Source organism: Hippocampus guttulatus, chromosome 6, assembly GCF_054856545.1.
Source record: "Hippocampus guttulatus isolate MCC_2025c chromosome 6, RoL_Hgut_1.0, whole genome shotgun sequence".
Lineage (NCBI taxonomy): Eukaryota > Metazoa > Chordata > Actinopteri > Syngnathiformes > Syngnathidae > Hippocampus > Hippocampus guttulatus.
In genome coordinates, this window is record NC_141266.1 from 622,598 (window position 1) to 650,546 (window position 27,949).

Genomic DNA, 27,949 nt, shown 5'->3' on the forward strand with positions numbered 1-27,949 from the left:
TATGCACACACTTCAACATGTATTTAGTTCAGGATGACCACCTGAAGCCTAAATGAGCATTAATTTGACCACACAACTCATTCCTATGAAGATACATTCAAACTCACAAAACGTGCTCAACTCGGGCTGAAAATGCATTTAAAGCAATAAAAACTCAAATTGAGTGTCACGCCTAAACCAAAGGACTTATGCACACACTTCAACATGTATTTTGTTCAGGATGACCTCCTGAAGCCCATATGAGCATTAATTTCACCACACAACTCATTCCTATGAAGATACATTCAAACACACAAAACGTGCTCAGCTCGGCCTGAAAATGCATTTAAAGCAATAAAAACTCAAATTGAGTGTCACGCCTAAACCAAAGGACTTATGCACACACTTCAACATGTATTTTGTTCAGGATGACCACCTGACGCCTAAATGAGCATTAATTTGACCACACAACTCATTCCTATGAAGATACATTCAAACTCACAAAACGTGCTCAGCTCGGGCTGAAAATGCATTTAAAGCAATAAAAACTCAAATTGAGTGTCACGCCTAAACCAAAGGACTTATGCACACACTTCAACATGTATTTTGTTCAGGATGACCTCCTGAAGCCTAAATCAGCAATAATTTGACCACACAACTCATTCCTATGAAGATACTTTCAAAGTCAGAAAGCGCGCTCAGCTCGGGCTGAAAATGCATTTAATTTAAAGCAATAAAAACTCAAATTGAGTGTCACGCCTAAACCAAAGGACTTATGCACACACTTCAACATGTATTTAGTTCAGGATGACCACCTGAAGCCTAAATGAGCATTCATTTGACCACACAACTCATTCCTATGAAGATACATTCAAACTCACAAAACGTGCTCAGCTCGGGCTGAAAATGCATTTCAAGCAATAAAAACTCAAATTGAGTGTCACACCTAAACCAAAGGACTTGTGCACACACTTCAACATGTATTTTGTTCAGGATGACCTCCTGAAGCCCATATGAGCATTAATTTGACTACACAACTCATTCCTATGAAGATACATTCAAACTCACAAAACGTGCTCAGCTCGGGCTGAAAATGCATTTAAAGCAATAAAAACTCAAATTGAGTGTCACGCCTAAACCAAAGGACTTATGCACACACTTCAACATGTATTTCGTTCAGGATGACCTCCTGAAGCCTAAATAAGCATTAATTTGACCACACAACTCATTCCTATGAAGATACATTCAAACTCACAAAAGGCGCTCAGCTCGGGCTGAAAATGCATTTAAAGCAATAAAAACTCAAATTTAGTGTCACACCTAAACCAAAGGACTTATGCACACACTTCAACATGTATTTAGTTCAGGATGACATCCTGAAGCCCATATGAGCATTAATTTGACTACACAACTCATTCCTATGAAGATACATTCAAACTCACAAAACGTGCTCAACTCGGGCTGAAAATGCATTTAAAGCAATAAAAACTCAAATTGAGTGTCACGCCTAAACCAAAGGACTTATGCACACACTTCAACATGTATTTTGTTCAGGATGACCTCCTGAAGCCCATATGAGCATTAATTTGACCACACAACTCATTCCTATGAAGATACATTCAAAGTCAGAAAGCGCGCTCATCTCGGGCTGAAAATGCATTTAATTTAAAGCAATAAAAACTCAAATTGAGTGTCACGCCTAAACCAAAGGACTTATGCACACACTTCAACATGTATTTAGTTCAGGATGACCACCTGAAGCCTAAATGAGCATTAATTTGACTACACAACTCATTCCTATGAAGATACATTCAAACTCACAAAACGTGCTCAGCTCGGGCTGAAAATGCATTTAAAGCAATAAAAACTCAAATTGAGTGTCACACCTAAACCAAAGGACTTATGCACACACTTCAACATGTATTTTGTTCAGGATGACCTCCTGAAGCCCATATGAGCATTAATTTGACTACACAACTCATTCCTATAAAGATACATTCAAACTCACAAAACGTGCTCAGCTCGGGCTGAATATGCATTTAAAGCAATAAAAACTCAAATTGAGTGTCACGCCTAAACCAAAGGACTTATGCACACACTTCAATATGTATTTAGTTCAGGATGACCACCTGAAGCCTAAATGAGCATTAATTTGACCACACAACTCATTCCTATGAAGATACATTCAAACTCACAAAACGTGCTCAACTCGGGCTGAAAATGCATTTAAAGCAATAAAAACTCAAATTGAGTGTCACACCTAAACCAAAGGACTTATGCACACACTTCAACATGTATTTTGTTCAGGATGACCTCCTGAAGCCCATATGAGCATTAATTTGACCACACAACTCATTCCTATGAAGATACATTCAAACACACAAAACGTGCTCAGCTCGGCCTGAAAATGCATTTAAAGCAATAAAAACTCAAATTGAGTGTCACGCCTAAACCAAAGGACTTATGCACACACTTCAACATGTATTTTGTTCAGGATGACCACCTGACGCCTAAATGAGCATTAATTTGACCACACAACTCATTCCTATGACGATACATTCAAACTCACAAAACGTGCTCAGCTCGGGCTGAAAATGCATTTAAAGCAATAAAAACTCAAATTGAGTGTCACGCCTAAACCAAAGGACTTATGCACACACTTCAACATGTATTTTGTTCAGGATGACCTCCTGAAGCCTAAATCAGCAATAATTTCACCACACAACTCATTCCTATGAAGATACATTCAAAGTCAGAAAGGGCGCTAAGCTCGGGCTGAAAATGCATTTAATTTAAAGCAATAAAAACTCAAATTGAGTGTCACGCCTAAACCAAAGGACTTATGCACACACTTCAACATGTATTTAGTTCAGGATGACATCCTGAAGCCCATATGAGCATTAATTTGACTACACAACTCATTACTATGAAGATACATTCAAACTCACAAAACGTGCTCAACTCGGGCTGAAAATGCATTTAAAGCAATAAAAACTCAAATTGAGTGTCACGCCTAAACCAAAGGACTTATGCACACACTTCAACATGTATTTTGTTCAGGATGACCTCCTGAAGCCCATATGAGCATTAATTTGACTACACAACTCATTCCTATGAAGATACATTCAAACTCACAAAACGTGCTCAGTTCGGGCTGAAAATGCATTTAAAGCAATAAAAACTCAAATTGAGTGTCACGCCTAAACCAAAGGACTTATGCACACACTTCAACATGTATTTTGTTCAGGATGACCACCTGACGCCTAAATGAGCATTAATTTGACCACACAACTCATTCCTATGAAGATACATTCAAAGTCAGAAAGCGCGCTCATCTCGGGCTGAAAATGCATTTAATTTAAAGCAATAAAAACTCAAATTGAGTGTCACGCCTAAACCAAAGGACTTATGCACACACTTCAACATGTATTTAGTTCAGGATGACCACCTAAAGCCTAAATGAGCATTAATTTGACTACACAACTCATTCCTATGAAGATACATTCAAACTCACAAAACGTGCTCAGCTCGGGCTGAAAATGCATTTAAAGCAATAAAAACTCAAATTGAGTGTCACACCTAAACCAAAGGACTTATGCACACACTTCAACATGTATTTTGTTCAGGATGACCTCCTGAAGCCCATATGAGCATTAATTTGACTACACAACTCATTCCTATAAAGATACATTCAAACTCACAAAACGTGCTCAGCTTGGGCTGAAAATGCATTTAAAGCAATAAAAACTCAAATTGAGTGTCACGCCTAAACCAAAGGACTTATGCACACACTTCAACATGTATTTTGTTCAGGATGACCACCTGACGCCTAAATGAGCATTAACTTGACCACACAACTCATTCCTATAAAGATACATTCAAAGTCAGAAAGCGCGCTCATCTCGGGCTGAAAATGCATTTAATTTAAAGCAATAAAAACTCAAATTGAGTGTCACGCCTAAACCAAAGGACTTATGCACACACTTCAACATGTATTTAGTTCAGGATGACCACCTGAAGCCTAAATGAGCATTAATTTGACCACACAACTCATTGCTATGAAGATACATTCAAACTCACAAAACGCGCTCAGCTCGGGCTGAAAATGCATTTAAAGCAATAAAAACTCAAATTGAGTGTCACACCTAAACCAAAGGACTTATTCACACACGTCAACATGTATTTTGTTCAGGATGACCACCTGAAGCCTAAATGAGCATTAATTTGACCACACAACTCATTCCTATGAAGATACATTCAAACTCACAAAACGTGCTCAGCTCGGGCTGAAAATGCATTTAAAGCAATAAAAACTCAAATTGAGTGTCACACCTAAACCAAAGGACTTATGCACACACTTCAACATGTATTTAGTTCAGGATGACCTCCTGAAGCCCATATGAGCATTAATTTGACTACACAACTAATTCCTATGAAGATACATTCAAACTCACAAAACATGCTCAGCTCGGGCTGAAAATGCATTTAAAGCAATAAAAACTCAAATTGAATGTCACGCCTAAACCAAAGGACTTATGCACACACTTCAACATGTATTTTGTTCAGGATGACCTCCTGAAGCCCATATGAGCATTAATTTGACTACACAACTCATTCCTATGAAGATACATTCAAACTCACAAAACGTGCTCAGCTCGGGCTGAAAATGCATTTAAAGCAATAAAAACTCAAATTGAGTGTCACGCCTAAACCAAAGGACTTATGCACACACTTCAACATGTATTTTGTTCAGGATGACCACCTGACGCCTAAATGAGCATTAATTTGACCACACAACTCATTCCTATGAAGATACATTCAAACTCACAAAACGCGCTCAGCTCGGGCTGAAAATGCATTTAAAGCAATAAAAACTCAAATTGAGTGTCACACCTAAACCAAAGGACTTATGCACACACGTCAACATGTATTTTGTTCAGGATGACCACCTGAAGCCTAAATGAGCATTAATTTGACCACACAACTCATTCCTAGGAAGATACATTCAAATTCACAAAACATGGTCAGCTCGGGCTGAAAATGCATTTAAAGCAATAAAAACTCAAATTGAATGTCACGCCTAAACCAAAGGACTTATGCACACACTTCAACATGTATTTTGTTCAGGATGACCACCTGAAGCCTAAATGAGCATTAATTTGACCACACAACTCATTCTATGAAGATACATTCAAACTCACAAAACGTGCTCAGCTCGGGCTGAAAATGCATTTAAAGCAATAAAAACTCAAATTGAGTGTCACACCTAAACCAAAGGACTTATGCCCACACTTCAACATGTATTTAGTTCAGGATGACCACCTGAAGCCTAAATGAGCATTAATTTGACCACACAACTCATTCCTATGAAGATACATTCAAACTCACAAAACGTGCTCAGCTCGGGCTGAAAATGCATTTAAAGCAATAAAAACTCAAATTGAGTGTCACGCCTAAATCAAAGGACTTATGCACACACTTCAACATGTATTTTGTTCAGGATGACCACCTGAAGCCTCAATGAGCATTAATTTGACCACACAACTCATTCTATGAAGATACATTCAAACTCACAAAACGTGCTCAGCTCGGGCTGAAAATGCATTTAAAGCAATAAAAACTCAAATTGAGTGTCACGCCTAAACCAAAGGACTTATGCACACACTTCAACATGTATTTTGTTCAGGATGACCTCCTGAAGCCTAAATCAGCAATAATTTCACCACACAACTCATTACTATGAAGATACATTCAAAGTCAGAAAGCGCGCTCAGCTCGGGCTGAAAATGCATTTAATTTAAAGCAATAAAAACTCAAATTGAGTGTCACGCCTAAACCAAAGGACTTATGCACACACTTCAACATGTATTTTGTTCAGGATGACCACCTGAAGCCTAAATGAGTATTAATTTGACCACACAACTCATTGCTATGAAGATACATTCAAACTCACAAAACGCGCTCAGCTCGGGCTGAAAATGCATTTAAAGCAATAAAAACTCAAATTGAGTGTCACACCTAAACCAAAGGACTTATTCACACACGTCAACATGTATTTTGTTCAGGATGACCACCTGAAGCCTAAATGAGCATTAATTTGACCACACAACTCATTCCTATGAAGATACATTCAAACTCACAAAACATGCTCAGCTCGGGCTGAAAATGCATTTAAAGCAATAAAAACTCAAATTGAATGTCACGCCTAAACCAAAGGACTTATGCACACACTTCAACATGTATTTTGTTCAGGATGACCACCTGAAGCCTAAATGAGCATTAATTTGACCACACAACTCATTCTATGAAGATACATTCAAACTCACAAAACGTGCTCAGCTCGGGCTGAAAATGCATTTAAAGCAATAAAAACTCAAATTGAGTGTCACGCCTAAACCAAAGGACTTATGCCCATACTTCAACATGTATTTAGTTCAGGATGACCACCTGAAGCCTAAATGAGCATTAATTTGACCACACAACTCATTCCTATGAAGATACATTCAAACTCACAAAACGTGCTCAGCTCGGGCTGAAAATGCATTTAAAGCAATAAAAACTCAAATTGAGTGTCACGCCTAAATCAAAGGACTTATGCACACACTTCAACATGTATTTTGTTCAGGATGACCACCTGAAGCCTAAATGAGCATTAATTTGACCACACAACTCATTCTATGAAGATACATTCAAACTCACAAAACGTGCTCAGCTCGGGCTGAAAATGCATTTAAAGCAATAAAAACTCAAATTGAGTGTCACGCCTAAACCAAAGGACTTATGCACACACTTCAACATGTATTTTGTACAGGATGGCCTCCTGAAGCCTAAATCAGCAATAATTTCACCACACAACTCATTCCTATGAAGATACATTCAAAGTCAGAAAGCGCGCTCAGCTCGGGCTGAAAATGCATTTAATTTAAAGCAATAAAAACTCAAATTGAGTGTCACACCTAAACCAAAGGACTTATGCACACACGTCAACATGTATTTTGTTCAGGATGACCACCTGAAGCCTAAATGAGCATTAATTTGACCACACAACTCATTCCTAGGAAGATACATTCAAATTCACAAAACATGGTCAGCTCGGGCTGAAAATGCATTTAAAGCAATAAAAACTCAAATTGAATGTCACGCCTAAACCAAAGGACTTATGCACACACTTCAACATGTATTTTGTTCAGGATGACCACCTGAAGCCTAAATGAGCATTAATTTGACCACACAACTCATTCTATGAAGATACATTCAAACTCACAAAACGTGCTCAGCTCGGGCTGAAAATGCATTTAAAGCAATAAAAACTCAAATTGAGTGTCACACCTAAACCAAAGGACTTATGCCCACACTTCAACATGTATTTAGTTCAGGATGACCACCTGAAGCCTAAATGAGCATTAATTTGACCACACAACTCATTCCTATGAAGATACATTCAAACTCACAAAACGTGCTCAGCTCGGGCTGAAAATGCATTTAAAGCAATAAAAACTCAAATTGAGTGTCACGCCTAAATCAAAGGACTTATGCACACACTTCAACATGTATTTTGTTCAGGATGACCACCTGAAGCCTAAATGAGCATTAATTTGACCACACAACTCATTCTATGAAGATACATTCAAACTCACAAAACGTGCTCAGCTCGGGCTGAAAATGCATTTAAAGCGATAAAAACTCAAATTGAGTGTCACGCCTAAACCAAAGGACTTATGCACACACTTCAACATGCATTTTGTTCAAGATGACCACCTGAAGCCTAAATGAGCATTAATTTGACCACACAACTCATTCCTATGAAGATACATTTAAACTCACAAAACGTGCTCAGCTCGGGCTGAAAATGCATTTAAAGCAATAAAAACTCAAATTGAGTGTCACGCCTAAACCAAAGGACTTATGCACACACTTCAACATGTATTTTGTTCAGGATGACCTCCTGAAGCCTAAATCAGCAATAATTTCACCACACAACTCATTCCTATGAAGATACATTCAAAGTCAGAAAGCGCGCTCAGCTCGGGCTGAAAATGCATTTAATTTAAAGCAATAAAAACTCAAATTGAGTGTCACGCCTAAACCAAAGGACTTATGCACACACTTCAACATGTATTTTGTTCAGGATGACCACCTGAAGCCTAAATGAGCATTAATTTGACTACACAACTCATTCCTATGAAGATACATTCAAACTCACAAAACGTGCTCAGCTCGGGCTGAAAATGCATTTAAAGCAATAAAAACTCAAATTGAGTGTCACACCTAAACCAAAGGACTTATGCACACACTTCAACATGTATTTTGTTCAGGATGACCTCCTGAAGCCCATATGAGCATTAATTTGACTACACAACTCATTCCTATAAAGATACATTCAAACTCACAAAACGTGCTCAGCTCGGGCTGAAAATGCATTTAAAGCAATAAAAACTCAAATTGAGTGTCACGCCTAAACCAAAGGACTTATGCCCACACTTCAACATGTATTTTGTTCAGGATGACCACCTGAAGCCTAAATGAGCATTAATTTGACCACACAACTCATTCCTATGAAGATACATTCAAACTCACAAAACGTGCTCAGCTCGGGCTGAAAATGCATTTAAAGCAATAAAAACTCAAATTGAGTGTCACGCCTAAACCAAAGGACTTATGCACACACTTCAACATGTATTTTGTTCAGGATGACCTCCTGAAGCCTAAATCAGCAATAATTTCACCACACAACTCATTACTATGAAGATACATTCAAAGTCAGAAAGCGCGCTCAGCTCGGGCTGAAAATGCATTTAATTTAAAGCAATAAAAACTCAAATTGAGTGTCACGCCTAAACCAAAGGACTTATGCACACACTTCAACATGTATTTTGTTCAGGATGACCACCTGAAGCCTAAATGAGCATTAATTTGACCAGACAACTCATTCTATGAAGATACATTCAAACTCACAAAACGTGCTCAGCTCGGGCTGAAAATGCATTTAAAGCAATAAAAACTCAAATTGAGTGTCACGCCTAAACCAAAGGACTTATGCCCACACTTCAACATGTATTTAGTTCAGGATGACCACCTGAAGCCTAAATGAGCATTAATTTGACCACACAACTCATTGCTATGAAGATACATTCAAACTCACAAAACGCGCTCAGCTCGGGCTGAAAATGCATTTAAAGCAATAAAAACTCAAATTGAGTGTCACACCTAAACCAAAGGACTTATTCACACACGTCAACATGTATTTTGTTCAGGATGACCACCTGAAGCCTAAATGAGCATTAATTTGACCACACAACTCATTCCTATGAAGATACATTCAAACTCACAAAACATGCTCAGCTCGGGCTGAAAATGCATTTAAAGCAATAAAAACTCAAATTGAATGTCACGCCTAAACCAAAGGACTTATGCACACACTTCAACATGTATTTTGTTCAGGATGACCACCTGAAGCCTAAATGAGCATTAATTTGACCACACAACTCATTCTATGAAGATACATTCAAACTCACAAAACGTGCTCAGCTCGGGCTGAAAATGCATTTAAAGCAATAAAAACTCAAATTGAGTGTCACGCCTAAACCAAAGGACTTATGCCCATACTTCAACATGTATTTAGTTCAGGATGACCACCTGAAGCCTAAATGAGCATTAATTTGACCACACAACTCATTCCTATGAAGATACATTCAAACTCACAAAACGTGCTCAGCTCGGGCTGAAAATGCATTTAAAGCAATAAAAACTCAAATTGAGTGTCACGCCTAAATCAAAGGACTTATGCACACACTTCAACATGTATTTTGTTCAGGATGACCACCTGAAGCCTAAATGAGCATTAATTTGACCACACAACTCATTCTATGAAGATACATTCAAACTCACAAAACGTGCTCAGCTCGGGCTGAAAATGCATTTAAAGCAATAAAAACTCAAATTGAGTGTCACGCCTAAACCAAAGGACTTATGCACACACTTCAACATGTATTTTGTACAGGATGGCCTCCTGAAGCCTAAATCAGCAATAATTTCACCACACAACTCATTCCTATGAAGATACATTCAAAGTCAGAAAGCGCGCTCAGCTCGGGCTGAAAATGCATTTAATTTAAAGCAATAAAAACTCAAATTGAGTGTCACACCTAAACCAAAGGACTTATGCACACACGTCAACATGTATTTTGTTCAGGATGACCACCTGAAGCCTAAATGAGCATTAATTTGACCACACAACTCATTCCTAGGAAGATACATTCAAATTCACAAAACATGGTCAGCTCGGGCTGAAAATGCATTTAAAGCAATAAAAACTCAAATTGAATGTCACGCCTAAACCAAAGGACTTATGCACACACTTCAACATGTATTTTGTTCAGGATGACCACCTGAAGCCTAAATGAGCATTAATTTGACCACACAACTCATTCTATGAAGATACATTCAAACTCACAAAACGTGCTCAGCTCGGGCTGAAAATGCATTTAAAGCAATAAAAACTCAAATTGAGTGTCACGCCTAAACCAAAGGACTTATGCACACACTTCAACATGTATTTTGTTCAGGATGACCCCCTGAAGCCTAAATCAGCAATAATTTCACCACACAACTCATTCCTATGAAGATACATTCAAAGTCAGAAAGCGCGCTCAGCTCGGGCTGAAAATGCATTTAATTTAAAGCAATAAAAACTCAAATTGAGTGTCACGCCTAAACCAAAGGACTTATGCACACACTTCAACATGTATTTAGTTCAGGATGACCACCTGAAGCCTAAATGAGCATTAATTTGACCACACAACTCATTCCTATGAAGATACATTCAAACTCACAAAACGTGCTCAGCTCCGGCTGAAAATGCATTTAAAGCAATAAAAACTCAAATTGAGTGTCACACCTAAACCAAAGGACTTATGCACACACTTCAACATGTATCCTGAAGCCCATATGAGCATTAATTTGACTACACAACTCATTCCTATGAAGATACATTCAAACTCACAAAACGTGCTCAGCTCGGGCTGAAAATGCATTTAAAGCAATAAAAACTCAAATTGAGTGTCACACCTAAACCAAAGGACTTATGCACACACTTCAACATGTATTTTGTTCAGGATGACCTCCTGAAGCCCATATGAGCATTAATTTGACTACACAACTCATTCCTATGAAGATACATTCAAACTCACAAAACGTGCTCAGCTCGGGCTGAAAATGCATTTAAAGCAATAAAAACTCAAATTGAGTGTCACGCCTAAACCAAAGGACTTATGCACACACTTCAACATGTATTTAGTTCAGGATGACCACCTGAAGCCTAAATGAGCATTAATTTGACCACACAACTCATTCCTATGAAGATATTTTCAAACTCACAAAACGTGCTCAACTCGGGCTGAAAATGCATTTAAAGCAATAAAAACTCAAATTGAGTGTCACGCCTAAACCAAAGGACTTATGCACACACTTCAACATGTATTTAGTTCAGGATGACCTCCTGAAGCCTAAATAAGCATTCATTTGACCACACAACTCATTCCTATGAAGATACATTCAAACTCACAAAACGCGCTCAGCTCGGGCTGAAAATGCATTTAAAGCAATAAAAACTCAAATTGAGTGTCACACCTAAACCAAAGGACTTATGCACACACGTCAACATGTATTTTGTTCAGGATGACCACCTGAAGCCTAAATGAGCATTAATTTGACCACACAACTCATTCCTATGAAGATACATTCAAACTCACAAAACATGCTCAGCTCGGGCTGAAAATGCATTTAAAGCAATAAAAACTCAAATTGAGTGTCACGCCTAAACCAAAGGACTTATGCACACACTTCAACATGTATTTTGTTCAGGATGACCTCCTGAAGCCCATATGAGCATTAATTTGACCACACAACTCATTCCTATGAAGTTACATTCAAACACACAAAACGTGCTCAGCTCGGCCTGAAAATGCATTTAAAGCAATAAAAACTCAAATTGAGTGTCACACCTAAACCAAAGGACTTATGCACACACGTCAACATGTATTTTGTTCAGGATGACCACCTGAAGCCTAAATGAGCATTAATTTGACCACACAACTCATTCCTATGAAGATACATTCAAACTCACAAAACATGCTCAGCTCGGGCTGAAAATGCATTTAAAGCAATAAAAACTCAAATTGAATGTCACGCCTAAACCAAAGGACTTATGCACACACTTCAACATGTATTTTGTTCAGGATGACCACCTGAAGCCTAAATGAGCATTAATTTGACCACACAACTCATTCTATGAAGATACATTCAAACTCACAAAACGTGCTCAGCTCGGGCTGAAAATGCATTTAAAGCAATAAAAACTCAAATTGAGTGTCACGCCTAAACCAAAGGACTTATGCCCACACTTCAACATGTATTTAGTTCAGGATGACCACCTGAAGCCTAAATGAGCATTAATTTGACCACACAACTCATTCCTATGAAGATACATTCAAACTCACAAAACGTGCTCAGCTCGGGCTGAAAATGCATTTAAAGGAATAAAAGCTCAAATTGAGTGTCACGCCTAAACCAAAGGACTTATGCACACAGTTCAACATGTATTTTGTTCAGGATGACCTCCTGAAGCCCATATGAGCATTAATTTGACCACACAACTCATTCCTATGAAGATACATTCAAACACACAAAACGTGCTCAGCTCGGCCTGAAAATGCATTTAAAGCAATAAAAACGCAAATTGAGTGTCACGCCTAAACCAAAGGACTTATGCACACACTTCAACATGTATTTTGTTCAGGATGACCACCTGACGCCTAAATGAGCATTCATTTGACCACACAACTCATTCCTATGAAGATACATTCAAAGTCAGAAAGCGCGCTCAGCTCGGGCTGAAAATGCATTTAATTTAAAGCAATAAAAACTCAAATTGAGTGTCACGCCTAAACCAAAGGACTTATGCACACACTTCAACATGTATTTAGTTCAGGATGACCACCTGAAGCCTAAATGAGCATTAATTTGACTACACAACTCATTCCTATGAAGATACATTCAAACTCACAAAACGTGCTCAGCTCGGGCTGAAAATGCATTTAAAGCAATAAAAACTCAAATTGAGTGTCACACCTAAACCAAAGGACTTATGCACACACTTCAACATGTATTTTGTTCAGGATGACCTCCTGAAGCCTAAATAAGCATTAATTTGACCACACAACTCATTCCTATGACGATACATTCAAACTCACAAAACGCGCTCAGCTCGGGCTGAAAATGCATTTAAAGCAATAAAAACTCAAATTGAGTGTCACACCTAAACCAAAGGACTTATGCACACATATAAACATGTATTTAGTTCAGGATGACCACCTGAAGCCTAAATGAGCATTAATTTGACCACACATCTCATTCCTATGAAGATACATTCAAACTCACAAAACGTGCTCAGCTCGGGCTGAAAATGCATTTAAAGCAATAAAAACTCAAATTGAGTGTCACACCTAAACCAAAGGACTTATGCACACACTTCAACATGTATTTTGTTCAGGATGACCCTCTGAACCCCATATGAGCATTAATTTGACTACACAACTCATTCCTATGAAGATACATTTAAACTCACAAAACTTGCTTAGCTCGGGCTGAAAATGCATTTAAAGCAATAAAAACTCAAATTGAGTGTCACGCCTAAACCAAAGGACTTATGCACACACTTCAACATGTATTTTGTTCAGGATGACCACCTGACGCCTAAATGAGCATTAATTTGACCACACAACTCATTCCTATGAAGATACATTCAAACTCACAAAACGTGCTCAACTCGGGCTGAAAATGCATTTAAAGCAATAAAAACTCAAATTGAGTGTCACGCCTAAACCAAAGGACTTATGCACACACTTCAACATGTATTTTGTTCAGGATGACCTCCTGAAGCCTAAATAAGCATTAATTTGACCACACAACTCATTCCTATGAAGATACATTCAAACTCACAAAACATGCTCAGCTCGGGCTGAAAATGCATTTAAAGCAATAAAAACTCAAATTGAATGTCACGCCTAAACCAAAGGACTTATGCACACACTTCAACATGTATTTTGTTCAGGATGACCTCCTGAAGCCCATATGAGCATTAATTTGACTACACAACTCATTCCTATGAAGATACATTCAAACTCACAAAACGTGCTCAGCTCGGGCTGAAAATGCATTTAAAGCAATAAAAACTCAAATTGAGTGTCACGCCTAAACCAAAGGACTTATGCACACACTTCAACATGTATTTTGTTCAGGATGACCACCTGACGCCTAAATGAGCATTAATTTGACCACACAACTCATTCCTATGAAGATACATTCAAAGTCAGAAAGCGCGCTCAGCTCGGGCTGAAAATGCATTTAATTTAAAGCAATAAAAACTCAAATTGAGTGTCACGCCTAAACCAAAGGACTTATGCACACACTTCAACATGTATTTAGTTCAGGATGACCACCTGAAGCCTAAATGAGCATTAATTTGACTACACAACTCATTCTATGAAGATACATTCAAACTCACAAAACGTGCTCAGCTCGGGCTGAAAATGCATTTAAAGCAATAAAAACTCAAATTGAGTGTCACGCCTAAACCAAAGGACTTATGCACACACTTCAACATGTATTTTGTTCAGGATGACCTCCTGAAGCCCATATGAGCAATAATTTGACTACACAACTCATTCCTATAAAGATACATTCAAACTCACAAAACGTGCTCAGCTCGGGCTGAAAATGCATTTAAAGCAATAAAAACTCAAATTGAGTGTCACGCCTAAACCAAAGGACTTATGCACACACTTCAACATGTATTTAGTTCAGGATGACCACCTGAAGCCTAAATGAGCATTAATTTGACCACACAACTCATTCCTATGAAGATACATTCAAACTCACAAAACGTGCTCAGCTCGGGCTGAAAATGCATTTAAAGCAATAAAAACTCAAATTGAGTGTCACGCCTAAACCAAAGGACTTATGCACACACTTCAACATGTATTTTGTTCAGGATGACCTCCTGAAGCCTAAATCAGCAATAATTTCACCACACAACTCATTCCTATGAAGATACATTCAAAGTCAGAAAGCGCGCTCAGCTCGGGCTGAAAATGCATTTAATTTAAAGCAATAAAAACTCAAATTGAGTGTCACGCCTAAACCAAAGGACTTATGCACACACTTCAACATGTATTTAGTTCTGGATGACCACCTGAAGCCTAAATGAGCATTAATTTGACCACACAACTCATTCCTATGAAGATACATTCAAACTCACAAAACGTGCTCAGCTCGGGCTGAAAATGCATTTAAAGCAATAAAAACTCAAATTGAGTGTCACACCTAAACCAAAGGACTTATGCACACACTTCAACATGTATTTTGTTCAGGATGACCTCCTGAAGCCCATATGAGCATTAATTTGACTACACAACTCATTCCTATGAAGATACATTCAAACTCACAAAACGTGCTCAGCTCGGGCTGAAAATGCATTTAAAGCAATAAAAACTCAAATTGAGTGTCACGCCTAAACCAAAGGACTTATGCACACACTTCATCATGTATTTAGTTCAGGATGACCACCTGAAGCCTAAATGAGCATTAATTTGACCACACAACTCATTCCTATGAAGATATTTTCAAACTCACAAAACGTGCTCAACTCGGGCTGAAAATGCATTTAAAGCAATAAAAACTCAAATTGAGTGTCACACCTAAACCAAAGGACTTATTCACACACGTCAACATGTATTTTGTTCAGGATGACCTCCTGAAGCCTAAATGAGCATTAATTTGACCACACAACTCATTCCTATGAAGATACATTCAAACTCACAAAACATGCTCAGCTCGGGCTGAAAATGCATTTAAAGCAATAAAAACTCAAATTGAATGTCACGCCTAAACCAAAGGACTTATGCACACACTTCAACATGTATTTTGTTCAGGATGACCACCTGAAGCCTAAATGAGCATTAATTTGACCACACAACTCATTCTATGAAGATACATTCAAACTCACAAAACGTGCTCAGCTCGGGCTGAAAATGCATTTAAAGCAATAAAAACTCAAATTGAGTGTCACGCCTAAACCAAAGGATTTATGCCCACACTTCAACATGTATTTAGTTCAGGATGACCACCTGAAGCTTAAATGAGCATTAATTTGACCACACAACTCATTCCTATGAAGATACATTCAAACTCACAAAACGTGCTCAGCTCGGGCTGAAAATGCATTTAAAGCAATAAAAACTCAAATTGAGTGTCACGCCTAAACCAAAGGACTTATGCACACACTTCAACATGTATTTTGTTCAGGATGGCCTCCTGAAGCCTAAATCAGCAATAATTTCACCACACAACTCATTCCTATGAAGATACATTCAAAGTCAGAAAGCGCGCTCAGCTCGGGCTGAAAATGCATTTAATTTAAAGCAATAAAAACTCAAATTGAGTGTCACACCTAAACCAAAGGACTTATGCACACACGTCAACATGTATTTTGTTCAGGATGACCACCTGAAGCCTAAATGAGCATTAATTTGACCACACACTCATTCCTATGAAGATACATTCAAACTCACAAAACGTGCTCAGCTTGGGCTGAAAATGCATTTAAAGCAATAAAAACTCAAATTGAATGTCACGCCTAAACCAAAGGACTTATGCACACACTTCAACATGTATTTTGTTCAGGATGACCACCTGAAGCCTAAATGAGCATTAATTTGACCACACAACTCATTCTATGAAGATACATTCAAACTCACAAAACGTGCTCAGCTTGGGCTGAAAATGCATTTAAAGCAATAAAAACTCAAATTGAGTGTCACACCTAAACCAAAGGACTTATGCCCACACTTCAACATGTATTTAGTTCAGGATGACCACCTGAAGCCTAAATGAGCATTAATTTGACCACACAACTCATTCCTATGAAGATACATTCAAACTCACAAAACGTGCTCAGCTCGGGCTGAAAATGCATTTAAAGCAATAAAAACTCAAATTGAGTGTCACGCCTAAATCAAAGGACTTATGCACACACTTCAACATGTATTTTGTTCAGGATGACCACCTGAAGCCTAAATGAGCATTAATTTGACCACACAACTCATTCTATGAAGATACATTCAAACTCACAAAACGTGCTCAGCTCGGGCTGAAAATGCATTTAAAGCAATAAAAACTCAAATTGAGTGTCACGCCTAAACCAAAGGACTTATGCACACACTTCAACATGTATTTTGTTCAGGATGACCTCCTGAAGCCTAAATCAGCAATAATTCCACCACACAACTCATTCCTATGAAGATACATTCAAAGTCAGAAAGCGCGCTCAGCTCGGGCTGAAAATGCATTTAATTTAAAGCAATAAAAACTCAAATTGAGTGTCACGCCTAAACCAAAGGACTTATGCACACACTTCAACATGTATTTAGTTCAGGATGACCACCTGAAGCCTAAATGAGCATTAATTTGACCACACAACTCATTCCTATTGTTAAGGAAATATTCCGCTAGAAGTAGTAGTAGAACATTGTTGAGGAATTTCATCTTGCTATGAGAACTATTGACACTAGTCTCTGTCCTGAACATCTGCTGAAGTACTTAAAACAAAGAATGTAGTGTGAAGTTTAGGTCCTATTTTCACTTGGTTAATTAACAGCCCCCCGAGGGTTTTCCTGCCTCCACCACCTCATATAAATCCCTGAAGGCTGTCAAGTGCCCTCAAAGAGGAACCCTAATCTCAAGATCTGTGACCAACAGCAGTGGTCTATACTTCGTCATCATTTCAAGGTCGAACTTTGCTTGACCTTCTTTGTCTCTAGTTTTTTGCTTAGGTAGGTTTAATGGTTATGGTGTTGTTCCTCTCTGCTAGTTGTGTTTGTTCAGGCACTTGAGAGAAACAATGTAGAATGCTGTTAAAGGTATTTTCTGCTCGCTGTGTTTACAATCACCTTTAGTGCCCTCGAACCCCACCGCTCCCAACTTCTTCCAGCCACGCCGGGTTAGATGACATGTTACTTTCTTTGTTTCAGGGATTTGCATGAGAGGCGTACCTCCCCGCCTCTCATTATCATATTGTCTCTATATAATCTCATGAATGTGTTTCTTTGACGCTTCCGAAAGAAATCTGAAACTCTCGGAAGCCCAAATCGATTTGTGCTGTGCTGTGATAAACTGAAAAAGTACGACGTGGTGTTTGGTCTTTATTCCACCTTACAGAGGTATAAAAGGACTTGTGTCCAAGGAGAGCAAGAAGCAAACGAAAAGCTCACTCTCCTCAACAAATGGCGTCACGAACAGGATCCCTCTGGAAAAAGACAGACACCGGTTCCAAGACCTTCAAGATCAGGCAGTAACCAGGGGCCCCGCTAAATAAGGTAAGACACACCTGTTCCTGCTATTACGGGCGAAGTGTCAAGATTCGGCTTATGTCCAATCAGGACCGATCAAATCAAACTGCTCTGATCCTGAACGTGTTGAACCAAGTATAGTGATTGGATCTTGTAGGTGGCAAATAACAAATTGATAATGAGTTTTAAGAGATATGTGAATTGATAATGAGTTTTAAGAGATATGTGACTATGGAAAAATGAAGTACTGTACAGGAAAAAGGAATTAAAGGATAGGTGTGAGGTATATTCAAAACAATATACCGTCCAAACTTTGCCACTGAGTAGTAGATAACTGAATTGGCACAGTTATTGAGTCACCACGTAGGCGGTTTAAATTAGGTAGAACCGTTGAGACATAGGTTTGGCTAGTAGCTGACGAGCAAAGACCAAACTGAGTTAGTAGGCAATTAAAAAATTAGTGGTTAATTGCTGGAGCAGGTCCAGGTAATTTTTATTATTCTGGATGCTGTCAAAATGCAGGACTGCCGACTGGAGATCGGGGCCTGAGTAAACAGCTGTATTTTTAGGGCAAGTTAGGGACAGCTCCATTGTTACAATTGGAGAATTACGTGACGTCACACGGTCCATAAGGGAGTATATTGGACGGTGAGTATGATAAAAACATGGTGAACTGTAAGATGGACGGAAGGCCTGATGGCAAGAAAACGGTTGAAATACCGTCTGGTGGTAAGTAGGAAAGAAAGGAAGGCGAATGCATTGCGCAGAGAGAGAAAAGGGCGAATGCACTGCGCAGAGGGGTAAGTAAAGCGAGAAAACAAGGATTTAAGAATAAATTGTAAGAATAAGACAATAGTTTGAAATATAAAAAGAAAAAGCTAAGTGAAATTCAATTCGAGCTATACTAATAATAATAATAATAATATTACTAATAATACATTTTATTTGTGGACGCCTTTCGAGGAACTCAAGGACACCTTACAACAAGCAGTTAAAATCACGAATACGATGTGAAAACAACATCAAATAAAATAAGGAAAAATACAACAAAAAGAATAATGGCTTTATGGTCCGAGTGAATAGGCTTGTCCAAACAGATGTGTTTTGAGGTCAGATAGGTATGGAGGGGCTAGGTTATGGATGGCTTTGAATGTGAGGAGTGAGAGAAGAGCGGAGCCGGCGGATGTTTCTATGATGATAATGTGCAGAACGAGTGATGTGGTTGATATGTGAGGGGAAAAGAGAGAGTCAAGTTGACAAGTAGAGGTTTTTATATATATTGCATTTCATGGGCGGTTTGACCACTGCCTTCGACATCGGAAAAAGAAAAAAATGAACAAACAAAGTAACTCCGACAAAGTTATGATAAACAAGGCAGCGATGATGCCTCCTCCACCGCATGGGGTGAGGAGCGCTAAATTTATGACCCCACTACAAGTGCCGAGCGGCCATATGAACATAGGCGAGGAAAGGGGGATAACACATACTAGCCATTTTACTGGCCCCCACCCGAATCCATTGTGTGCCAAGCTTCCCCCTGATCTGCCCAGGGTGGTTCATAAACAATTGGTAAAATTAGAAAAATGTATGCAAATTAAACAGGATAATGAGAGCATGAGTGTTTGGGATGCAACCACTTTTATAACCAGGGAGACTGAATTGATGAGGCAAATGTTGCTGGATTTGCCTAAAATTGACTATGACATACAGTTATGGGCAATAGACTGGCTTAAGAGTAAGTATTTACCCAAAGAGATTATGGACCTTTTAGAGGGAATAGCCTCTTGCAAATTGACTAGGTTGAATAATAGAAAATCTGACGCGCTGAGTTCCCTTTATCCAACAACATTGGGTCCTCTACAACAATTGGCGTTTGAATTGTTATCTGAGGTACACCCAATGACTTATTTGGTTAATTGTATAGATGCTTGGGTGACTGCAACTGGGAAGGACCCCAATAGTCATCCATTGAATCAAGCTTTGTTCAGGCAAGCAGTGCTGGGGGGTTGTCCGTCTGATGTGCAGAAAATGATGACTAACTCTCCCACTCTCCCCACTTCAGATGACGTGAACTGGCAAAGTCATTTCCTATATTATGTGCAGCAATCTCGAATGAGAACCGAGGAAGAGACTGAGAAAACATCCAAGCTACAGAACAACTCTTTGAACCCACGAGTAGAAGAGGCTAAGAGAGCCACCAGTAATGCATGCAAAAAAGAGAAACTTGGGAGATCTAATCAATTGTCAATCAGTGTCTCTCAACAGGCTCCACCACGGCTGATCACACCCCCACCGCAGGTCCAAGCCCCACCTCAACATTACGACCTGCCCACAAGGCAGGGCCGAGACGCATGGCTGGGGGGAGGTCCGAGACGGGAAGGTGGGCGTGGACGAGGAAGTCACGGGAGCCAAGCTGGCTGTTTCATTTGTGGTGATGTGAATCATTGGACAAGGAAATGCCCGCACCGCCGGCACCCACCTGTTCATCAATCAGGCTATGATCAACAAGCCCCGACTCCTCCTCCACAAAACCAACAACAATGACAGGATACGGCACCCCCACATGGACAATACCCATCTGCTCCATGGGTAACCGAATCCCCAACAATAGGGATCGCTGCTGGCCTCACTGAAAGACTGTCATGAACTTGAACATGCTGGACCACACTTGCTCCCAATGCCTGCTGATACAAGGCTGACTGTTGCTAAAGTCAGCCGATGACCCACCACTGAACTCTGTCTTCCAACAGTATCGGCTTTGGTCTCCTTAGACTTCCTCCATATGACCTTACCATCCACTGATGGGTCCTTCCCACTGCACAATGCTTTTGACAAACTAGAGAATGAAATATATCGCATGGCCTGGTTGGATGAAACACAAGGCAATTTATTTAATGTTCCCTCCTCCTCAATTATTGTAGGTCCTGAAGGGTGTGGCAGCCAGAGTGGACCTGTCAGAGGATCTCATCTCATTGACTGGTATCTATGGCCGCGCTGCACGTACTGTTTTTGCCGTCTACTCAAATATACAATAATTCTCGTTTGTACACATTCTTCTGTAATCGATTTAGATAAGGTTGTTCCATATACCACTTTCAGGATCGTATAGGGACTTTTCTCATTCTCTCACCTTGGAGTTAAATTATGCTACACTCGTTTGCCCCACGTATTCACTTTTGTCTTCTGGAATTTTTATTCAAGTGCTTAAACAGCTACTCTACGCTTTTCGACCTACGGATGGCGTTGTACTTGTTCGGTATGGTAATGTTCTTCTCGATGCATCATCTAAGATTTGCTGTTTGGATGCCGCAAGGTGGTTCCTTTGACGTTTGGCTTTTTGCAGTTTCAAACTATCGCATGGAAAAAATTACAATTCGCTCTGCCTTTAAATTTTAGGGGAGATTGAACACATCAGAAGGTACAGCGATGCCGGTTTCTCTTGTGCGGCCTGATTTAGCTGATTTACTTGGATATTTCCGAAAAAGAAGGCTTTGTTTCTGTAGTTCTTTTTCAGAAAAGAGAGGGAAATGTGGATGACAGGAACATGAACAACAGGGAAGTAAAAGACAAATTTTGATGAATTTTGACATACGTCCGCATGCAATTGGACCCAATTGAACAAAAACATTCAGCATGTGTCAGATATGCGGCAGCATTAGGCAAATGTTTGAAAAAAGTGGATCACATTGTGTTGAACAATCCCCTTACGGTCCTTACTTCTCACGCAGTGGCGGCATTTGTCTGTTCTAAAGATTTTACGATGTCAGCAAAACGAAGTGACAAATTGGACAGAATTTTACACAGACCCAATCTGACATACAAATCAGAAGGAATCAATGCGGCAGATGGAATGGTTGAAGGCGCACCCCATTGTTGTGCCGACCTTTCCCTGAATGAAGAAAAGCTCAGAGAAGGTTTGTATGCCGCACCAATATCGGAACCAGATTATAGCGTGTTCACAGATGGCTGTTGCTTTAGACATCCAACAGAAGGGCTGATCTCGGCCTATTCGGTAATAATCGATGATGGCCAACAAACAAGACAATTTAAGATACAAGAAACTGACAGAATAGAAGGGAAACAGTCGGCCCAGAGAGCCGAGCTGGTAGCAGTTATAAGGGCACTAGAGAGGGCGCAAGGGTTAAGGGTTAACATCTACACGGATTCAGCATATGTAGTCGGGGCGATTTTTACAGAGATGCCCCTCTGGCGAAGGAATGGGTACAGAACAGCAGCCGGAACATCAATTAAACATAGTGTGGAAATCCAAAGACTCGGAGAGGCTCTGTTAAAACCAAAAGAAGTAGCCATTGTTAAATGCAGGGCACATACTGGAGGGACTTCCTATGTAGAAGTGGGAAATGACAGGGCAGATAAGGTAGCGAAAGAGACAGCGGGCTACAAGGTGAGCCAGCCAGTGATGGTCGTAGAACCAACAATGGGGAAGATGTATGATCTGGACATTAACCACCTTCTTGCAGATCAAGAGAGGGCATCCCCTGAGGAGAAGAACTACTGGCTATGCACAAACAGGGTGGCCAGGGATGAGACTGGTTTGTATCGGCACAAAACAGACGGACGCCCAGTTCCGTCAGCAGATAAATTGAAGACTCTAATTCACGAGGCACACGGTCCAGCTCATTTGGCAAAAAGGAATGTGGCAGATAAATTAAGATCCTGGTATCATCCTCGCCTTCTGGATATGGTAAATGAGGTAGTTTTGGGGTGTGAGGTCTGTAATCGACATAATGTAAGGAAAAGTCTCAGGACGGTACCTGGGGTGTATCTGCTACCCCGGGGTCCAGGTGAGGAAGTCGTTATCGATTTCACTGACATGATAGATAGGATTAGAGGCAAACGATACCTTCTAGTGATGGTGGACGCTTACACTCGATGGCCCGAGGCTTACGCATGTGGCAAAGAAGATGCGATGGCTGTAATTAAGATTTTGGTAAACCACTACGTTCCAACGCATGGGTTTCCGCGTGTGGTTCGATCGGATAATGGTACTCATTTCAAGAATAAACATCTCCAACAAGTCGAGCAGTTGTTGGGGCTTAAGCATAAATTTGGCACGGTTTATCATCCACAATCGCAAGGACTGGTTGAACGAATGAACCAAACGCTCAAACTAAAACTTTCCAAGATAATGGCATCGGCAAAACTGAATTGGGTCGATGCGCTGCCGATCGCGTTACTTGCTGTGAGGTCCACCATTAATTCTGCCACAGGTTTCACACCTTTTGAGCTGGAGCATGGCCAGGAGTTCCCTGGTCCGTGGCGATCGATGGACCAGGGCACTCTTCGACAGATGGTTCCCCATAAAGCATACATGGACTCATTGAGTGTTCTCGTCTCTCATTTCCAGAAGCAGACTGCACTCGGGTGTGGGCACCCGAACGAGCCAGGCGTGAAACCACAGACGTATCCGGAGCAGGTGTATCTAAGGGTCCTCAAGCGGAAGTGGCATCAGCCGAGATGAATGGGACCACGCAGAGTGACACAAAGGACCCATCATGCTGTCTACCGGGAAGGAATGCGTCAGCCCCAAGAAGCATCTCCAACTTCAAAGTGACATTCGGAAGGACAACTGGACGTGAAACCAAGACAAAGTTCTCAGGGGGCCCAGAACTAATAACATATCTTTCTGATTATACTGGTTATTTTGGTCTCTATTTCTCTACTAATGTGGGCACTGGTGTCAGGCTTCACTGAGACTGTTATTTCCGGCTGTAGTTTGTTTGATAATGCTTGCACAAGGGGGAATTTGTTGTTCCGCTTTGACGACGGATTTTGGCACTGAAGTTTTGTGATCACAATATTAATTGTGATCAAGAGAGGGATTTGTTAAGGAAATATTCCGCTAGAAGTAGTAGTAGAACATTGTTGAGGAATTTCATCTTGCTATGAGAACTATTGACACTAGTCTCTGTCCTGAACATCTGCTGAAGTACTTAAAACAAAGAATGTAGTGTGAAGTTTAGGTCCTATTTTCACTTGGTTAATTAACAGCCCCCCGAGGGTTTTCTTGCCTCCACCACCTCATATAAATCCCTGAAGGCTGTCAAGTGCCCTCAAAGAGGAACCCTAATCTCAAGATCTGTGACCAACAGCAGTGGTCTATACTTCGTCATCATTTCAAGGTCGAACTTTGCTTGACCTTCTTTGTCTCTAGTTTTTTGCTTAGGTAGGTTTAATGGTTATGGTGTTGTTCCTCTCTGCTAGTTGTGTTTGTTCAGGCACTTGAGAGAAACAATGTAGAATGTTGTTAAAGGTATTTTCTGCTCGCTGTGTTTACAATCACCTTTAGTGCCCTCGAACCCCACCGCTCCCAACTTCTTCCAGCCACGCCGGGTTAGATGACATGTTACTTTCTTTGTTTCAGGGATTTGCATGAGAGGCGTACCTCCCCGCCTCTCATTATCATATTGTCTCTATATAATCTCATGAATGTGTTTCTTTGACGCTTCCGAAAGAAATCTGAAACTCTCAGAAGCCCAAATCGATTTGTGCTGTGCTGTGATAAACTGAAAAAGTACGACGTGGTGTTTGGTCTTTATTCCACCTTACAGAGGTATAAAAGGACTTGTGTCCAAGGAGAGCAAGAAGCAAACGAAAAGCTCACTCTCCTCAACACCTATGAAGATACATTCAAACTCACAAAACGTGCTCAGCTCGGGCTGAAAATGCATTTAAAGCAATTAAAACTCAAATTGAGTGTCACACCTAAACCAAAGGACTTATGCACACACTTCAACATGTATTTTGCTCAGGATGACCTCCTGAAGCCCATATGAGCATTAGTTTGACTACACAACTCATTCCTATAAAGATACATTGAAACTCACAAAACGTGCTCAGCTCGGGCTGAAAATGCATTTAAAGCAATAAAAACTCAAATTGAGTGTCACGCCTAAACGAAAGGACTTATGCACACACTTCAACATGTGTTTTGTTCAGGATGACCTCCTGAAAGCCTAAATGAGCAATAATTTGACCACACAACTCATTCCTATGAAGATACATTCAAACTCAAAAAACGTGCTCAGCTCGGGCTGAAAATGCATTTAAAGCAATAAAAGCTCAAATTGAGTGTCACGCCTAAACCAAAGGACTTATGCACACACTTCAACATGTATTTTGTTCAGGATGACCTCCTGAAGCCCATATGAGCATTAATTTGACCACACAACTCATTCCTATGAAGATACATTCAAACTCACAAAACGCGCTCAGCTCGGGCTGAAAATGCATTTAAAGCAATAAAAACTCAAATTGAGTGTCACGCCTAAACCAAAGGACTTATGCACACACTACAACATGTATTTTGTTCAGGGTGACCTCCTGAAGCCTAAATAAGCATTAATTTGACCACACAACTCATTCCTATGAAGATACATTCAAACTCACAAAACGCGCTCAGCTCGGGCTGAAAATGCATTTAAAGCAATAAAAACTCAAATTGAGTGTCACACCTAAACCAAAGGACTTATGCACACACTTCAACATGTATTTTGTTCAGGATGACATCCTGAAGCCCATATGAGCATTAATTTGACTACACAACTCATTCCTATGAAGATACATTCAAACTCACAAAACGTGCTCAGCTCGGGCTGAAAATGCATTTAAAGCAATTAAAACTCAAATTGAGTGTCACACCTAAACCAAAGGACTTATGCACACACTTCAACATGTATTTTGCTCAGGATGACCTCGTGAAGCCCATATGAGCATTAGTTTGACTACACAACTCATTCCTATAAAGATACATTCAAACTCACAAAACGTGCTCAGCTCGGGCTGAAAATGCATTTAAAGCAATAAAAACTCAAATTGAGTGTCACGCCTAAACCAAAGGACTTATGCACACTTTTCAACATGTATTTTGTTCAGGATGACCTCCTGAAGCCTAAATCAGCAATAATTTAACCACACAACTCATTCCTATGAAGATACATTCAAAGTCAGAAAGCGCGCTCAGCTCGGGCTGAAAATGCATTCAATTTAAAGCAATAAAAACTCAAATTGAGTGTCACGCCTAAACCAAAGGACTTATTCACACACTTCAACATGTATTTAGTTCAGGATGACCACCTGAAGCCTAAATGAGCATTAATTTGACCACACAACTCATTCCTATGAAGATACATTCAAACTCACAAAACGTGCTCAGCTCCGGCTGAAAATGCATTTAAAGCAATAAAAACTCAAATTGAGTGTCACACCTAAACCAAAGGACTTATGCACACACTTCAACATGTATCCTGAAGCCCATATGAGCATTAATTTGACTACACAACTCATTCCTATGAAGATACATTCAAACTCACAAAACGTGCTCAGCTCAGGCTGAAAATGCATTTAAAGCAATAAAAACTCAAATTGAGTGTCACACCTAAACCAAAGGACTTATGCACACACTTCAACATGTATTTTGTTCAGGATGAGCTCCTGAAGCCCATATGAGCATTAATTTGACTACACAACTCATTCCTATGAAGATACATTCAAACTCACAAAACGTGCTCAGCTCGGGCTGAAAATGCATTTAAAGCAATAAAAACTCAAATTGAGTGTCACGCCTAAACCAAAGGACTTATGCACACACTTCAACATGTATTTAGTTCAGGATGACCACCTGAAGCCTAAATGAGCATTAATTTGACCACACAACTCATTCCTATGAAGATATTTTCAAACTCACAAAACGTGCTCAACTCGGGCTGAAAATGCATTTAAAGCAATAAAAACTCAAATTGAGTGTCACGCCTAAACCAAAGGACTTATGCACACACTTCAACATGTATTTTGTTCAGGATGACCTCCTGAAGCCTAAATAAGCATTAATTTGACCACACAACTCATTCCTATGAAAATACATTCAAACTCACAAAACGCGCTCAGCTCGGGCTGAAAATGCATTTAAAGCAATAAAAACTCAAATTGAGTGTCACACCTAAACCAAAGGACTTATGCACACACATCAACATGTATTTTGTTCAGGATGACCACCTGAAGCCTAAATGAGCATTAATTTGACCACACAACTCATTCCTATGAAGATACATTCAAACTCACAAAACGTGCTCAGCTCGGGCTGAAAATGCATTTAAAGGAATAAAAGCTCAAATTGAGTGTCACGCCTAAACCAAAGGACTTATGCACACACTTCAACATGTATTTTGTTCAGGATGACCTCCTGAAGCCCATATGAGCATTAATTTGACCACACAACTCATTCCTATGAAGATACATTCAAACACACAAAACGTGCTCAGCTCGGCCTGAAAATGCATTTAAAGCAATAAAAACTCAAATTGAGTGTCACGCCTAAACCAAAGGACTTATGCACACACTTCAACATGTATTTAGTTCAGGATGACCACCTGAAGCCTAAATGAGCATTAATTTGACCACAAAACTCATTCCTATGAAGATACATTCAAACTCACAAAACATGCTCAGCTCGGGCTGAAAATGCATTTAAAGCAATAAAAACTCAAATTGAATGTCACGCCTAAACCAAAGGACTTATGCACACACTTCAACATGTATTTTGTTCA